Raw genomic sequence first — 13,787 nt, forward strand, 5'->3', positions numbered from 1 at the left:
TGAAGTTGCCTACACGTGTGCAATTGGCATGGGGCATGCTTGCACAAGATGCTTAACATTTGAGGCATATGCCAGCTGTCTTCCAAATGGTATATAAAGCAAAAGGAGCAAGTTTCCTCACATTTATTTATTTATTTATTTATTTATTTTAAAGATTTATGTATTTATTTATTTGACAGAGAGAGACAGCCAGAGAGAGAGGGAACACAAGCAGGGGGAGTGGGACAGGAAGAAGCAGACTCCCAGCGGAGGAGCCTGATGTGGGGCTCGATCCCATAATGCCAGGATCACGCCCTGAGCTGAAGGCAGACGCTCAACGACTGAGCCACTCAGGCGCCCCTCCTCACTTTTTTTTAAAATTAGCATTAAAAGAAGGAAGGAAATTATTTGCTGTCTATTTTCAAGTACTTAAAGTTTTGTAAAGACCTGGAAGCCCAGAGTCCCTGGGACCTGTGAATGTGATCTCATTTAGAAGAAGGGTCATTGCAGATATAATTAAGGATTCTGAGATGAAATCATCCTGGGTTATCCAGGGGGGCCATAAATCCAAAAGCAAAGTGTCCTTGTGAGAGAAGAGATGACAAGAGGAAAAGGCCACATGAAGATAGTGATGTGGCCACAAGCCAGGAAAGCTACCAGAAGCTGGGAGAGGCGAGGAAGGATCTTTGCTCCAGGCCTTCAGGGGGAGGGTGGCCCTGCCAGCACCTTGATTTATAACTCTTGGCCTCCAGAACTGTGAGAGAATAAATTTTCATTGTCTTAAGCCACCCAGTTGGTGATAATTCGTTATGGCAGCCCTAGGAAACTAATACATTTGGGGAGGTTAGCTTTATAGAATCAGACTGAATCACAGCGCTTGCATGGCTAACTCATAAAATTTACTGGATCACAAGTTTGAGTACCATAGTTCACCCTAAAATGTGAATATAAAGATATCAGCACATAAACGTAGAGGTGGAATTAATTACTCTTTAATGTCAAGAATGCTGATGATTTTTTCTGGAACATTTCAGCCATGTTTTTCTGGAAGTAGTAAAGAGATCCTTAGACTTTCCTTTTCCCTTCAGTATTTTTGGTATTTATGCATCTGGATTCAGTTGAAACCAGAAAGTTGAAAGCTTGTCATAAATCTGGTCGTCTTTTAAACTGTTGCCTTTGGGCTTACTTGAGAAGACCATTACCCTCCTTACATTGTGGCATCCATGACCTAATCCAGAATGTGGGAGGGAATTTTCCCACAGGAGCCCTGCACACAAATCCTCTCAGTCTTGATCCAGATTTGGCGTAAATTAGACATGCCACCACAGGCCCCGTGACAGGGCCTGGCACCATCACAAGAACATTCCCCAAACCTTCAAGTGAAGCCTTCAAGAGATGTTTCCTTTGTTAAGCCACGAGTTTTGTGTAATGTTAACTGACATTCTGGTTTATAAGATCTTATCTCATGTCAGTCTGACGGTTGGAGCTGCTGTTCTTAATGCTTCCAGAGCCTCAGAGCCTGACCAAACTCACTGGGGTCTAAGATGGGAGAATGATGAGGTGAGGGCCTGTTTGCTATCCCCGGCGTCTCTGCATTTGAGAGCTTGTGTGGGTGGAGCCTTACTGATTTCCTTACTTTATGTGGTAGACCTGCCCAGGGGCAGAGCTGGTGAGGCCTGGAGTTTGGCCTAAGGCAGTGAAGCTTTGATGTGAACTAAACATGCATGGGATCCCGGAGATGTGATAACTCCCGCAGAGGACCATTTGCTCTCTCTCCTTGTTCCTGCTGACCCACCTTCCAGCTCTTACTGTTGCTCTTCTGCGTGGCAACTTGAGGTTTTGGCCTTGCTCCTGAATATATACTGGGGTGAAACAGTCACCAATACTAACCTGTTCCCTGTTCATCAAATTCAGCTTTTTGAGATTGAGCCAGTTCAACTGGCTGTCAACAGAATAAAAGTGTTCTCCTTCAAAAAAGTGAAGTTTTCTTCCTTTCATGCATCCATCTACCCAACCATTCTTCATTCACCCCAGCACCACCCCTGCATCTCCCAACAAAAAGCTTTCCTTTGAGCTCCTGTACGTCAGCTCCGAGGTTGGATGAAGGACGCTGAAGCCGTGAAAACCCAACACCGACTTTACAGTCCCGTTCTCCTTGGGCTTTACAGGTGGGCAGAAAAGCTAGCAGGAGTAAGATAAAAAAAAAGAGGGAAAGATCAAAGGCGTTCTCTGGATCAGTTTACCCAAGAGGGCAGAAAAAATGAAAAATGATGTAAAGCCATCAGAAACGGAACAGGTCTCTTTGCTCCAACCTTCTTACTGCTCCCTTGCGTCCCAATCAAAATTGTGTTACCTCTTGGGAGAACCCTGGGAGGAAGACAAGACGCAGGAGGCTCATGGTAGTGACTCTCACCAGAGTGACCAACAGCCTCCATATCGCGCCATTGCTGGTCTGCCTGAGTCTGTGCTGTGCTTGAGTTTCCCCTGGTCTTTGCTTGTGGCCACAATGTTAGAGCCTCTCAGTGTCTGTGCTGCGTTTCACATGGAGAGCTGATGGTGCTCATCACTGATGCAAAGGACAAGCACGTGGAATAGCTTCTGGGGAATCAGGGAGATGTTGCTATCTATGAAGACTTTTTTTTCCTTTTTCCCTCTGATGGCAACTTCCTTACTTGGGAGGCACACCCAAACCCTTGGCTTCGTTAGATCCATATTCTAAGGAGCTAAGAAAACAGAATTGGGCAGTTGCTACACAAGAAACAGTACCATGTCTTACCTGGCGAACTCCAAAGGTTTTGATCTACATGAAAAGGTGAATCATTTCCAAAATGGCACTTGGTTCAGAATTGTTATCCTTTATTGGACAATGCTTTTCGGTTTGAATAATTAAAATCACAGTATGGACGAGGAGTAGAAACTTGCTTCTAAAAATTTAAGCGGGAAATTCCTGAAAGTTTGTCAAGAAGACTATTTTTGCCTGCTATTGCCACCCACATAATGGATTTCCTTCAACTACAGTATTTTTAAAGCCTTTTAATTTCTTCTGTTTCTTTTTAGAGTGGGTGGTCTAAAAGCCCTAAGCCTGTCAAGATGGTTTGATTCATTGTTTCAGAATTGCTGACACCTTGGAAGGTTAAAGGGCTCAGGAGAATGAAGTCAGTGAATGAATCCCTCTGCTATGTTGCGGCTCTTGCAGGTTTCTGCTATAACAATTGGCAAAGAGAGACTCACCCACAGGGGCCACGTATGTAAAGGCCAAAAACTCCTTACAACTGTCAGGCGTTCTTATCCTCATCATCACTGTTATTAGGGGCAAGAGGAAAGAGTTGGAAGTGAATTTGCCAGGATCTCTCTGTGGATCAGAGAATCCAGTGCTAGCAACAGCCTGGTGGCAGGAGAGCACAGTGTAAATGAGGATATTGAAATTTAATACGTGCTGTTGGAAAAAATAATAATAAGGGTATTTTAAATAAAAGTAAGTATTTATCATCTTAGTGTCTTTTTAAAAGCTTGTGCCTCAGGGGGAAAATCCTTCTCAAACCACTCCGATTTGCACATTTGCCGTCATTCTGGTTTCCCATTTGGTCTGTGATGACAAAAGTGTCACCTCCTTACTTCTCTGGCAACTTCTGATGTGTCTGTCAAGGCCCCAAAGCCGATTCATTCTGGAATGTCTTTTGACAGGAGTGGCAGTGATGGGCCCAGAGCTAGGAGGGCTGCGGGGATTCTCCGTGTGAGGAGAGCATACTGCGTACATTGGGAAGTAGTTAAGACATCAAACTTTATGTTTTGGTTACTCTCCAATTTGAAAGGTTTGGCTTTGTGAGAGGGACCTGTACGCTGCTCTTTATCTTGGCTCTCGTGCCAGGATCGGTATAATCTGTCATTGGTTAGTTCTTGGGGCAGTAGAGTCTGTAATAATCAGACACGTAAGGCAACTTTTCACTTGCTTTTGAAATTCAGGGGGAGCTAAGTATGCTCAGGTGTGTACTGTTCTTTAGAGTTTATGATCCTGGGTCTTGTTCAGATTAGCTGCTCAGACCTTTTGTTTTGATTTTCTGCCTACTTTTAAATGATCTATTGAAAAGGGATAAAATAGCATTAACCATATTCTGTCCTTTATATCTCAATAGTCACCTTTCTGGAACCTAGAATACTATTTCTTATCATCTAAGTATTCTGTGTAATTCCTTTGTTTATTTCTTTCACAGAGATTTACTGGATTCTTACTGCGTGCCACTCACATTGCAGTGAATGACAGAGACATATAAACCGATCATTGGGCTCTCGTGATCGGTGTGATATAACTAATATATGTCCCAAGCTCTGCATGAGCCCAGAGGGAAACTGATAACTTTTTTTTTTTTAAGATTTTATTTATTTATTCGACAGGAAAGAGACAGCCAGCGAGAGAGGGAACACAAGCAGGGGGAGTGGGAGAGGAAGAAGCAGGCTCATAGTGGAGGAGCCTGATGTGGGGCCCGATCCCATAACGCCGGGATCACGCCCTGAGCCCAAGGCAGACGCCTAACCGCTGTGCCACCCAGGCGCCCCGGAAACTGATAACTTCTGACAAGGTGGAAAGATTGGGGGAGATTTCACAGATGTAGTATTTGAAGTAGGCCTTGTTGGGGCCGTTATCATTAACTTGGAGGGGTTTAAGATGCATGGATTGCAGTGGTCTTAGGTCAAAGACTAACTGAGCCTGAATTTAGATAGGGGCAGTGGCGGGAAGTGTATTTGAAATCTTTGCCAGCCTTGTTGAATGGACAGTAATTGCACAAAGTGTGAACTTCAGAGGTAGAGCTCCTCAGTCCCCAGGTCACTAGTAAATAGCAGATACACATCATGATCAGTGATCAGTCATGTTACCTCTTTCAAAGTCTGTCACTGATCAATCCTGGGGGAGGACCTCTTTCCAGAGGAGAGAATGGTTTGCCAGTAGCTCCTACATAAAGTCAGAGCTTCCGAATCTCAATGTTTCCTCTGCTACAATGTACACCACTGAGTGTGCAGGCAACCCTTGGCTGTCTTCATGTCACCCAGTGGGACTGCAGCTCAGAGACAGGACACAGTTATGTTACTCTGGCTACATTATTGCCATGGTAATAAGCTGTCTTTTGTCTGTGCCTCAGAAGTCCTACATCTCTCTGTGTCTATGAAGCGGTGACAAGATAGCTTGTTAGCTTGCAATTGGCATGAGATCTCAAACCCTTTCATGGTTCCTGACATAACATATGCCACAATTTATTTACTCATCTTTTAATGGACATTTGGGTTCTTTCCAGTTTGGAGTTACTATAAATAAAGCTGCCATAGACATGTAAGTCTTTGAACACGTGAACGTATACTTACTCTTCTCTTGGATGTATACCTAGGAGTGGAATGGCTGGATCATTCAGTAGGTGTATGTTTATTTTTTTAATATATTTTCAAACTGTATTCCAAAGTGTAACATTTTTATTCCTACCAGTATGAGAGTCCCAGTTCTTCCATATCTTTGCCAACACTTGACATGATCAGTCTTTTTACATTTTAACCATTCTAGCGGTCCGTGGGTGGCTCAGTCAGTTAAGCATCCCACTCCTGGTTTTGGCTCAGGTTATCATCTCATGAATCATGAGATCAAGTCTCACGTCAGACTCCACGCTCAGCAAGACGTCTGCTTGAAAATTCTGTACCTCTGCCTCACCCCCCACTCACTCTCTCTCTCTCCAATAAATGCATCTTTTAAAAAAATAAATTTTAACCATTCTAATAGGCATGTAGTGATAGCTCATTGTGGTTTTAATTTGTATTTCTCTAATGACTAATGTGTCAATATGCTAATGTCCATATATTTTCTTCAGTGAAGTGCCTATACAAATATTTTGCCCATTAAAAAATACAGCTGTTTAAAAATATATATAACGGTTTGAAAGTCTTTATCTGCTAATTCTATCATCTCTGTCATTTCTAGGTCTTTCAATTAGCTGTTTTTCTCCTGGTTATGGATCATATCTTGCTGCTTCTTCACATGTCTGGAAATTACTGTATGCTACAAATCATGGATGCTACATAGTTAAGTGTTTAGGTTCTGTTGCCTCTTTAATACAGTGTTGAATTTTGTCCTGGCTGGTAGTGAATTTGCACATCATCTTACTATGTTTAAGGGCTGGTTTAGAGCCCTGTTAGTGTAGGTCTAGAATAGCCTTTCTGAGGTCTCTATTGAGTGCCTGGGGCCAGTGACATTTCTCCAGTCTGACTGGTCAGTCCTTGAACATTTCCCAGACCTATGCAGTCTCCAGTATTTGTTCAACCCCCAGTTCTGCAGCATCTTTGATCAGCCTCATGGAATCTTGTTCTAAGATGAGTAGCCTGGTATTTAGCTGAAGCCTCAAGGGGACCCCTCACCCCCACCCCACAGACATCTGGAACTGCCCCTGCACAGCTTGCTTCTCTATCTTCCTTGCCCTGCACTTTCCAACTATCTTACTAGTCCAAACTTCCAATTTCTGTCTCCTCAGCTCTGCAAGACCCCTGTGCTCTGTTTGGCTTCCTCTTCATGCCACAGTCTAGAAAGTGCCTGCAGAAAGGGTATCATGGGACTCATCTCTTAGGGATCACGGTCTTGTGCTGCCTTTTGCCTGACTTCCAAAAACTATAACTCTATATGTTTTGTTCACTGTTAACAGTTGTTTGCTGTAGGAGGGCTAGTCCAGTACCAGTTAATCTGCCGTGGCCGGAAGCAGAATCCCAAATGTGCTGTAATGAGGAATTTCATTTAGAAAGGCAGGTCAGGGAAGGCTCCCCTAAGGAACAGATGATGACTGGGGTGTCAGGCAGTGGAGCAGTGGGTCACCTGGCCTCCTGAAGGGGCCCTCCTTTGCCTCCTAACCGGTTCCTCCGAGATGAAGTAGGAAAAGGTTATTTGGATGAATTGAAAGACATTTTGCCTTGTCCTTGGTTTTCAGCAAAATCATCAAGCTAAAATGTGTCTGGAGTTAGTTCCTGGCAAGTTCCCCTAGCTCTTTACATTCAGGACATGATTTATTTATTTATTTTTAAGCTATGTGTTTTGTTAGTCTAGAAAGTAAAAACCTTAATGTGGTGAATGACATGTCTTGAAGGAACATTCAAGTTTTAAAATGATCTCCATCTCTGGCAAAAGTGGAACTAACCCTCCAAACACTAAAGGCATCAGTTATGTAGACTCTCACTTTGTGTCAAGAAGTGAGTTGACTCGGGGCGGGGCGGGGGGTGTCTGGGTGGCACAGTTGGTTGAGCGTCCAGCTCTTGGTTTCAGCTCAGGTCATGATCTCAGGGTCATGGCTTCAAGACTGCATCAGGCTCTGCACTCAAGCGGGGAGTCTGTTCGAGATTCTCCTTCTCCCTCTTCCCCTCCCGCTGTGCACTCACTCTCTCTCTCTCTCAAAATAAATAAATAAATCTTTAAAAAATATATATTAAAAAGAAAAAAGCAATGAGTTGACTGGGTTCAGATATTCACTATGCCTTCTACAACTGCTACTCTGCGCCAGCTGTGTGTGTGTGTGTGTGTGTGTGTGTGTGTGTGTGTGTGTTCTTCTGTAATCCAGCGAGTTAGACTAGCTTTTTTCTGGCTTCAAGGCAATGAGGACAAGGCTTTTGTTCTATGTACCTGCTTTCAGAATCAGTCCAGCAGATGTGGATTTGAACCTTGCTACTGCTCCCTGTAGAGCCCCAAGTTTCTCATCTGAAAAACTGCAATACTATTAAGGTTATTATGAGGACAAATGATAAAAAGCAATGTGCTTACCCTGGGGCCTGGCGCAAGGTAGAAGTCTGTGGTAGGCCACCAAAAAATGAGAGTTCTAGAGTAATGAGTAAGCAGTACATGGCTTGTGTGTACCGAGTTGGTAGTTTTGCAAGTTCAGGCTCATAGGCATGTGTAGCCCGAGTGAATGTAAGGCTTAAAGAAGAAAGGACTAATTCCTAGCACTTAGAAAGTGAAGGAGGCAATGATTTGTACATGTGTATGGATCAAATGGAGTTGTTCCACAGAACGGGTGCACAAGCGATTCCCTGAGGGCTGGCAAGCACAGCCAACAGCTGTTTCTATTCTGCTCTTCAACTTGCTCTGTCCCTCTGCCAGCCTCCTAGCTCCACCAGAAGCTGGAGGTCCTCCTGGGAGCCCTTGCTAAGCTTCCTGTTCCAGGGGAAGCAGGAGTCCACTCTGCTTTTTCTGTTTGTTCTCAGAGATTCCTCTGCTCTTGACTTCATGTCCTAATGCCCATTCCTTCCCAGGCGGTCCCTTGAGCTTTTAGCTATTGTCGAAGGTTCTGACTGTTCTTCTCTCGTGGGGGAAAGGAATCAATAAGGGAAAATAGGTAAACTATTGTAATGGACTCTGTTGTTTGCTGACCCAGTATCAATTATCTTTCCCTTTTTTATTAACTGAAACTCAGTTTTGTTCAGGTGGACCAATAAAATATTGACTTCAGTCTTTGTGGTTAGGTGAAATAGTCTGGCCAATGGGATGTAAGAGCAAGTTCCCTGGTGAGGCTTTTGGGAATATGCTCTTTATAAAGGGGCAGACACAATAGGCCATGCCTTTTGCATTTTCCTTTCACCTTTCCTGGAATAGAGAAGCACTGCCTGGAGGTGGAGGACACTTCTTACAAACGTGGTGCTGAAGGCCCTGCTCAGTCTGCAAGTGAAGGAGCAGACAGCTAGAAATGGGGCAGTTACTGGTAGCACGGTGGAGACTCCAGACCAGCCCCGGATGACCCACCCCTGGACTCCTTCTTATATGAACACAATGACCCCTGGTTTATTTAAGCCACTGTTTAGCTGGGTTTTCCATTATTTTCAGCATGCAAGCCTAAGTGATTCTCTTTTAAGTTGAGAGAAATATTTGGTTCTATACATGGGAGAAGTGATCGACTCTTTGGCATAGGAGGTATGTAAGCAAAGGCTTGTTGGTCATTACTCAGGGATGCCTAAGGGGGTCCTCCAGGAAGTGGGGACTTGAATTTGGCAGAAAAGCAGAATGTTAAATTATAAAGAAAATCATTTGAGGGGCGCCTGGCTGGCTCAGTCAATAGAGCATGCAACTCTTGATCTTGGGATTGAGTTCAAGCCCCATACAGGGTGTAGAGATTACTTTAAAAATAAATAAAAACTTTTTTTTAATATTTAAAAATATTTAATCAAATATACCTTCAAAAACTACATATATCAGGTGATTGGAGAACAATATTTTTCCTCTGCAATGAAATGCTGAGTTTGAGCCAGGAATACTCTGTCTATATTTCTTTTTTTTTTTTTAATTTTTTTTTTATTTTATTATGTTAGTCACCATACAGTACATCCCTGGTTTCTGATGTAAAGTTCGATGATTCATTAGTTGCGTATAACACCCAGTGCACCATGCAATACGTGCCCTCCTTACTACCCATCACCAGCCTAAAGGAAGAAAATCATTTGAGGTAAAGGTGGCTTCTGGCACCTCAAAGTGAGATTCTAATTACTGAGAAATAAAATTTCATTAGTATTTTAGCACTTAAGGAAGCTACAATCGATGTGTATGACATATTATAAGAAACATATAAAAAAATCTGCCAATTTAGGAAACACAGAATTTTCATACAGTGTATTAAGTACACTTTTAATTAAAAAATGGATTTTTTCATGTCTACTCTTGTGGGACTTCTAATTAGGCATGATAGGTTCAACACATGTTTATCTTGATTCCTTCTTGAACCTCACTAAAATTAAAGAAATAAAAAATGTATAAACCCCACAAAGACAAAGAGAGGATAAGAGGTGAGAGGGGCACCTGGGTGGCTCAGTCGGTTAAGCATCTGCCTTCGGCTCAGGTCATGATCTCAGGGTCTTGGGATCAAGCCCTGCATCAAGCCCTGCATCCAGCCCAGAACTGGGCTCCCTGCTCAGCGGGGAGCCTGCTTCTCCCTCCCTCTCTGCAGCTCCCTCTGCTTGTGCTCTCTCTCTCACACACACACTCGTTCTCTCAAATAAATAAAATAAAATACTTTTTAAAAAGAGGTAAGAAAAGCAGGCAAGAGAAGTTGAGAAAATTTTACAGAAGATGGAGAATGGATGGAGAAGGGAAATTAGCAGAGGAGAAACCCATAAAAATTTGTGCCTGCAGCCTACAGCTAACACATTTATTAGTGAAATATTATAGGTTTCCTACATGTGATGGGGATGAAGACAAGCATGCCTGATACTGACTTCTCTACTTCTATTCAACATTGTACTGGAGGAGCAACGAAACTTAAGTAATACCATTTACAGTAATAACTCAAAATATCAGATGCCTAGGAACAAACCTGTTAAAAGTATTTTTTATTGTTTTATAAAAGCTATATAATATCATTAGAAGAAACTAAGAAAATTGAAATAAGTGGAAGGATTTACCATGTTTGTGGATTGGAAGAGAGAATAAAGTGACAATGTAGTAAAATTGTAATTCTTCCCAAATTAATTTATAAGTTCAGTGCAATTCCAATCAAAATCCCAGCAGGTCATTTTGGGGAAATTGGCAAGTTGATTCTAAACTTTACATGGAAATGCAAAGGGTCAACAATAGTGAAGAAATTGGCAAATTTATATTCTAAAGCCACAATGAGTATGATGTTGGTACAAGATGAACCAATAGAGCAATAGAATAGAATATTCAGGAATAAACTCACATAAATAAAGACCTTTTATGAGAAAGAGTGATGCTACAAGGACAGTGAGAGAAAGGCCGTTTTTCAATAAAAATGGTGTCCTGTCAATTGGATTTCCATATGGAAATAAAATATCTCCTGACTTCTACCTCACACCATATTTAAAAAGTCAGTTCAAGTAAATTATGGAGAAAGGAAAACCACAATGCTTCCAGAAGATAATATAGGCACAAAATTCACCAATTATATGGGGAAATGTTGATGTTTTAGATTTACATTAAAATTAAGAGCTATTCATAAAAAGACTCCATTATGTTAGTCAAAAGGGGAACTAAAGTGTCAGAAAAGATCCCTGTAACACGTGATTGGCAAAGGGCTTATACCAAGAACACAGAGTTTCTTCAAATCCACAAGGAAAAGGGCACAAGGTAGTTAAGAAGAGACTCACTGATATTAAATAGCTTTTTCAAACAGGTAACAACATACAGTAGTCCCCTTTCATCTGCAGTCTCGTTTTCTGCGGTCTCAGTTACCAGGACAACCGCAGCCGGAAGAAGAGGACCCTCCCCGGGCGCAGCGTCAGAACGTGGATGGTAATTTGACGCTACGTCATACGTCACACGCTACATCATCTTCGTCACTTCTTCTCCTCTGGTCTCCGTGTCATCTTTCTTTTTATTTTCAAGAGAGAGGGAGGGGTGGGGTTGGAGGGGCAGAGGGAATGGGAGAGAGAATCCTAAGCAGGTTCCACGCCCATTCCAGCCCGGAGCCGGAAGCAGGGCTGGATCCCACAACCCTGAGACTGTGACCTGAGCCGGAGTCAGGAGTCGGGCCCTTAACTGACTGAGCCACCCAGGCGCCCCTCCATTTTATCATTTCACATCATCACAAGAAGAAGAAAGGTGAGTACAGCACGGCTGACCCCCGAACAACCGGGGCAGAGGCACCATACCCGCCCAGTAAAAATCCCTGTGTAACTTTGACCTCCCAGAGTGTAACTACGATAGCCTGCTGTTGACGGGAAGCCTGACCGAGAACACAAATAGTCGATGAACACATATTTTGTATGTTATATGTATTATATACTGTACTCGTATAATAAAGTAAGCTAGAGAAAAGAAAACGTTCAGAAGTAATAAGAGAAAATACATGTACAGTACTGTACTATATTTATAAAAAATAAAGCCCAGGTATAAGTTTGACCGCATACGTTCAAACCTGTGTTTTTCAAGGGTCAACTGTACAAAAAGATATTTTGAGAGACGGATCGCATTCACACAACTGTGATGACTGTATTGTTAACAATTGTTTTATTTTATGATTAGTTATTGTTGTTAATCCCTTACTGTGCCTAATTTATAAATTAGACTTTATCCTAGTTATGTATGTATAGGAAAGAATGTGGTAGATATAGGGTTCAGTACTATCTGTGGTTTTAGGTATTGTGGGGGTTTTGGGAACTATCCCTTATGGATAAGGGGAACTAGGGAGCAGTGTTTAACAGCAGAGGCTCTCGACTAAGGTCATCTGAGTTCAAATCCTCGCTTTGCCTTTTACTAGCCTGTTGCCTTGCTCTAAGTTTCATAACTTCGTGTGCCTCAGTGTCCTGCTAATAAGAGTACCTCTCTCTTCAGGTTGTTGTGAGGCTTAAGAGCTAATAGAGAAGCAAAGCTCTGAGAACAGTTACTGGCCCTTTTTTGTTAACTACAGCTATGCTTATCACAATTATCAAGGATTAAACCTTTGCCTTCATCCAAAACTCATCTCCTGCCTATTACACTGTATGACCTTCAGGAAATGTTTGCTGTTCAACTTCCAATTCACTAAAACTTTGAATAATACTCTGTTCAGCCAGACCTCTCATCAGCCTTTCAATAGTTATGTTATTGGATCAGCATTTTATTGTAAAGCTACTCACTCCTTAGAAAGTATTGGAGTAATACAAAGATGGTGAGGATAAGAATAACTTTTATTTAATCCTTACTGCATGCCGGACACTAATCTAAGCACTTAACACGCTATTTCCCCTTAACTCCCCACATGAGGACTTCAAAGTAGATACTATTATTTTTTTTAACATTTTTTAAAAGTAATCTCTACACCCAATGGGCTCAAACTCACAACCCTGAGATCAAGAGTCACATGCTCTACTGACCAAGCCAGTCAGTCACCCCCAACGTAGATACTACAATTATCCTCATTTTAAATGAAAGGAAACTGAGGCACACAAGGTTTAAGAAACTTGCCCAAGGCTGTAAAGCTGCTTAGCAGTACCAAGTAGATCAGTACTTTACTCTGTTGATCTCAGAACCTTTCCACAAGAGTAGTCAGATAGTACTTAACTCATTTTTAAAAAATTAAGTATTTACATAATGAAGCATAAAACTGTTCTTTAGGATTCTCAGGGATGCGGAGGATACTCAAAAATGTAATTGAAACTATTGATGTTAATAAGCAATGCATATTATATGCATATAATTATATGTATATAAAACTACAATGGTGCATTACATATGAGTAGAAAAATACAAGCAAGCAATACACTAAAACAATAATAGCAGTTATTTCCATTTAGTGGGATTAGAGTTGGTTTTATTTTCTTTTGTAAACTATTTTGTATTTTTCAATTTTTCTACAATTTTACTTCCATATTACTAAGAAAAAACATTAGAGAAAATTGTATATTGCCACAATTTCCAAATGCTGATTGAAAACTAAAAACCGCAGGCTGTCTTCAGTCCTGCTGAGTCTTTGTGACACACTCAGTGGCTCAGTTGTCTTTCAAAGCCAAATTTTGGGGTGAGAATTCTGTTTCCAGATGTCAAGGTTATTTTCACATTTAACCTCATATTGGGACAGACTTGACAGATCTGATCTTCCGTCTTCTGGGATGTGAAACTAGCAAAGCCACTTCTTTTTGTTGCCCTTTGAGAATGGAAAATGCCAGTGTGGGAAGGGTCATACAAGGCTAGGGGAAGGCACTTTCTTTGGGCAGGAAGTGAGACTGTCAGAGAGACAGGCACTTGGAAATCAATGTCGTTGTTCAATCTGTGGGCAAAAGACTTCCTGCATGAATTTGAGATTGATGACTGATGGCAGGAGACAGGTGGGGAGTTGGGGTGGGCAGCCAGTTCTAGTCCCGAAGGTAAGCTT

This window comes from Ursus maritimus, unplaced genomic scaffold, assembly GCF_017311325.1.
Source record: "Ursus maritimus isolate PB19 unplaced genomic scaffold, ASM1731132v1 scaffold_18, whole genome shotgun sequence".
Taxonomy (NCBI): Eukaryota; Metazoa; Chordata; class Mammalia; order Carnivora; family Ursidae; genus Ursus; species Ursus maritimus.